This window comes from Electrophorus electricus, chromosome 21 (genome assembly GCF_041902795.1).
Source record: "Electrophorus electricus isolate QZ-2024a chromosome 21, ASM4190279v1, whole genome shotgun sequence".
Lineage (NCBI taxonomy): Eukaryota > Metazoa > Chordata > Actinopteri > Gymnotiformes > Gymnotidae > Electrophorus > Electrophorus electricus.
Window position 1 is genome coordinate 12,532,912 of NC_137517.1, and position 5,196 is coordinate 12,538,107.

Consider the following 5,196-nt stretch of genomic DNA (forward strand, 5'->3'; position numbering starts at 1 on the left):
TCTCTCTCTCTCTCTCTCTGTGTGTGTGTGTGTGTGTGTGTGTGTGTGTGTGTGTGTGTGTGTGTGTGTGTGTGTGTGTGTGAGTGTGTGTGTGAAAACCTAAGTAAACGTCTGCTCAGAACAGCTGTGCTGTATAAGCTCCATGACAAACAAAATTCTCCCACAGTCAAAATCTACTGGTAATTTACTGTCACTGTTCTACGCTATTCTGTGTTATTTAAATACAGTTCTATACTGTAGCTCTGATTTCTCTCTCCCGCAGAAGGTTGGATAAAGTGTTGTGACTGGTCACAGCAGCCCGGCCCCTAAAAAACAATTATCCTTGACAAAACCGGTTCAGTCCGGTTTAACGCGAAAGTGAAATTTTTGTGCTCCATTTTAAGAAGCGCAATGCAAATATCTTTAGAAAAGAAAGCCGGTGAGTATCTGAATCTGAGCTGTCAATCATGAATTATATGAACTTGTACTACTCAAAGAACAAGTTCTTAAATTTAATATTAACAGAATTGAATATTAACAAGGTTAATGTCTGAAAACGTAAAGCTTTTAGCCGCTATTCTGTTGCAGTAGGTGTCTTCGTTTACGCGAAATACAGCAATAGAACTGAGGTCGTCTGATTCAGAATAACCAAACTAAAGTCGTTCTAGGCTCATCTGAGAAATTGGTCCGAATCAATATGTTTACATGAACTGTATAAAAAGTACTAATAAACGCACTATATACTTAATATATTTATATTTTGTCCTCTACGCAGAAACAAACTGCGCAAATAGAACAGGCGTCGTACTGCAGGAAGTGTCACAAATGTCTCGGACTGTGAGCCAGTAGATCTAACAGTAAGTGTTTAGGTGTCCAACTAGATGTAGACTATTTGTTTTATCAGGCTAAGACCGTGCTGTTTACACGATCATGTCGTAAATAGACTGACAGTGTGAGGTTAGTATTGTACCAATAGTGTGCATGTCAGTGTAACTAAAGAAGTAATATTTATAATATTTATTAGTAATATTATTAAGTGATATTTCGACACTGTTTCTTTGTATGACAGTGATTGAGTTAGTCTGTTACCCACTATGCACTTACAGAACACATTTTTCCTGCCTCTGTCTTCTTTTCCACTTTGGACTGATACTGTTCACTACACCCACGTTTTTGAGTTTGTTTTAGTGCTGTAACATTACGGTTTAAACTTTATGCATTATTTGCTCATTTTAATAAACCATATTTTGTACTTATAAAGTTAGTAAAGGTGCCTGTCTACACCAAAGCTCTTAAAAACATGAATGACTGTTTCTCTTTTGAGAACATTAAGCGAGAAAATACTGTAATGTTTCGCTTATAGGCGCATTCCGAGCTAAAGCGTGAATGTCTTGGTCGTGCTTCGTTAAAGCGCGTGAATGTCTTGGTCGTGCTTCGTTAAAGCGCGTGAATGTCTTGGTCGTGCTTCGTTAAAGCGCGTGAATGTCTTGGTCGTGATTGATTAAAGCGCGTGAATGTCTTGATCGTGATTGATTAAAGCGCCTGAATGTTTTGGTCGTGATTGATTAAAGCGCGTGAATGTCTTGGTCGTGACTCGTTAAACGGAGATCTTGGCTGCAGTTCGGACTGTGAACCAGTAGATCTGACAGAACGTGTTTACACGTCCAACTCGGCTACGTGTTTTGAACTGGCTAAGACAGTGATTTTATACGATCGTGTGTTAGTTCAACTAACAGTGTCAGACTAGTATTGTACCAACGTTCAGTTGAATAATAACTGTGAGGCAGAGTCAGTACAAGTATTGAACCATTTTACATGTTTGGTTTACTCCTTTGTCGGTAAGTTATTGAATGGATGAAAGATTGTTGTGTAATATTTTTTGGCATTGTCTTTTGTTTCAGCATAAAGCTGAACGTCACAAGAAAGCCCACCAAAAACAGAACAGAGTATGTACAGTTACACTGTGTACTTCCTTATTCAAGTATTTAGGGTACGTAGGAAGAGTCTGAATGAGTACTGCACAAACTAACTAGTGGTCTCTGTTGACGTCGGTGAAGCTATCCGCGCGTTAGCGCTTCATGGTCAAGTCGCCGAGATTCAAATTGAATGCGCCTATATGCACGATATTGCGGCATTTGGTTGCTCACTTCAAACTAACGCTCTCTAAGCATAGAGAAATGCAGACTAACTGCTTTTTGAAGAGCTTTGGATTAGACATGTACTTTTACTACAAAAATACAAAATGAAGTGTATTTGATTAAAAGCAAAACATTCACAAAGTTTGAACCATGAGCTCAGAATACTGATGTTATATATATAAAATGTGTATAGTGTATGAAGATGTGCTGCTGCATGAATGTACACATTGCTGGTATGTATACTTTGAATGGATATTGCATCAACACTATTAAAAATATGTTAAAGTAGCTTAATAAGCACTGCTCAAAATGATTTTCCTATAGAGTGCTTCTCAGAGGTTTATCATACAGCTTGACTGCCAGCTAAAACAGCACTTAGCACTAGTGCAATATTGTACATATCTCCAGTGCTGAAAAATCAGACTGAAAAAAAAAAAAAAAGATTGAAGGCACTTGCTTATTAGATCAAATTTGAAAAAACTCTACTGTGCCAGTTTTTTTTAAAAATATATTTATATTGAAGTCCTACTTTTAATGGGGTTTAAATGCTCACTCATACAGAGAACATATGATTACTATATCTATGAATTTTCCCATAATGCCAAATCAGTTCCACTACCACCAAAGAGTGACAGCCTTTGACTTTCACAGCTGCAAGATTTGGCAATTTCTAGTGTACTATTTTTTTTTCCCTTTTTCAAAAACCAGTATTAAAATACTAATGTGGTTAATGGGGCTTAGAGACAGTTATCTATAACTTACTTCTTTTCTAATTGTATTACTTATTTTAAGTAATGTGGTCATTTACATAATGTTCTATAGGTCTATGCAGTCTTTAAAATCAGCTTTGGGTAATTATGTTTGGTGTCATTTGTGACTTTGTAAAACATAACTCATTACATATCTGATAAAGTTTTTCTTTCCCTGATTATCAACCAGCAGAAGAGAACTGGTGTTTGCTGAATCAGAAGAGACCAAGAGTCAGATGTGTAACTTTGTGCTTTAAGTCAAAGTAAATGTAATGTGTGTTGTATTTGTCCAGTAGAAAGAAGAACACAAGTATATGTATGTTGGAGAGGAAACAGTTTTGAAGAAAGATAACAAACGTACACCCATTTTTACACACACTCAAGATAACTGAAACAGAAATATCACAGAAAAACATCTCTGCATACATTTAAAATTGCATTTATTTAAAGAGTTTTTTTTTTTCTCAGGAAGTAATAAGTGTCAGGAATGCTGGATGTAAGACAATCTCAGGTTGGAGAGGAAATGTGCAAACATGGCCCTGAATGTTTCTGTTGCTTACAAAGGCTGTAGGCAACTGACCGTGGTCATCTACAGAGCAGGTGAAGTCCATTCATTTCACATGCACTGGTGCAGGTGCTGAGACACAACAGACAAATAAAACAAATCTGACTCAATACTCTAGTATTCGATGGTGAAATAAATGTCAAAAGAAGTCATTTTTTTTAAACCATTGATGCGAGGTCCCCTATGCTCACCTGTCTGTTGTCCCAACTGGTCAAGCCCACAGTTCCTTCTCCCTGTTAACAACAGAGAGAAATAAATCTTCACGACAGATGTTTCTTTGGCTCCAGGGGAAGTAGAGGCAGCCTGGCCATCCTGGCACTTGTCCTGCCTCTTGTTTTTATCCTCAGTCTTGCATGGCCGGGGCACACGGTTGCGACGTGGCACCAGGGAGGGGGCAGGTGGAGCTGGGCGCGCAGCTCTGCTCTCTACCTTATGTAAGGTCGCCCTCCTGATGAGCAGCGGTTTGTGGCAGCTCAGGTCATACTGGTGCTGGGAAGCTTCGACCTTGGAGGCACACTGACGGGCTGACGTTAGCCTCTCCAGGTCCTGGTAGAGGACCTCACCCACTTCTGGCCTGGTGTAAAATGTGGAGTTCACCTCACTGTGCTTGTCCTGCACCTTTCCTGGGACTTCCCTGACATGTTTGTGGGGGACATGCAGGGTCACAGCAGGCTTTGGGCTTTTCTGTTTGAGAGCAGCCAGCTTTGGGTGGAGGGCGGGTAGCCTTGAGATGGATGGAGCTGGTGGAGTGTGATCAGCCTTCACACTCACAGCACTGCTCTTGGTGTGTGGCTCTACAACCAGAGAAGGGAACCGAGATTTGCTGCATCGCTGACCTTCATCCAGGAGTCTGCCTATTGACTTTCCACCATTATTTCCATCGGTGGCCTTCAGCAGTGCCACTAATGTTGTGCCCGTGCCAGATTTTCTCAGGTTTTGAGAGACTTGAGGTTTATATGGCTTCCTCTGGGGGACTCCAGAAATTTCTGGGAAATAGTGGCTGCTTCCTCCTCTTTGCGAATTAACAAAATGAAAAGGAGAAATATTTGGGTTGGCCATTGCCTCTGTAGGGCTTTTTTGTGGAGCTGGGATGGTCTTCACATCAGGGAAGAAGTTCTTCTTTGTACTTCCTGTTCCCCTCATGATGATCTCACTGGGGAAAACCAGAAAATATATTAAATCTTTTAATACTTTACAGATAAATATTAAATTATACCTCTATAAACTGTGTGTGTTTCGTTCGATGTCGGTCATCGTACATGTGTACACGTTCGTGTTAGTGTTATTGTTCATTGTTTACTGGTTGTACTCGTTGTGTGTGTTTCTGCCTGTCCCTATATTCAATGGTTTGTTACATATGAGTGCAGTTACCGTTGATTACTAATCTTTCGTGTCTAATAAATGTTTGTCTGGGACGAGAGAGGTCTGTGAGTTCTGCTCCTTGCCCTGCAGGACTTGGGCCATGACACTTTTCTTAATCTATTCAATATTCTCTTAAAATGATCAGCACACAAGTAACAATTTTAATTTGTTCACGGACATATGCGTAAATTATGATGGGGATGCTACATGTCACTACGGTTGAAAATGAGATTGTAACATTCCTAAATGGCTATTTTTATCCACACCACTTTTTGAAAGTAAAAATGTTAATGTTTCATCTACAAGCAATCTTTCCTTCATTTATTAGTTAATTTAAGTAACACGCATGTTTTAGTCACCGTGTTTCTAATGACAGAATCTGAAAACTTTCATGATTATAATC

General features: G+C 39.5%; 1 long non-coding RNA gene across 1 annotated transcript; it reads left to right on the plus strand.

Annotated features, from left to right (window-relative positions):
• Nucleotides 1–321: 321 nt before the first annotated feature.
• On the plus strand, nucleotides 322–3,772 carry LOC145652813 (uncharacterized). The gene is made up of 4 exons (XR_014119077.1): nucleotides 322–418; nucleotides 755–836; nucleotides 3,060–3,223; nucleotides 3,335–3,772. It is a non-coding gene; the product is annotated as an uncharacterized LOC145652813 (long non-coding RNA).
• Nucleotides 3,773–5,196: the final 1,424 nt, after the last annotated feature.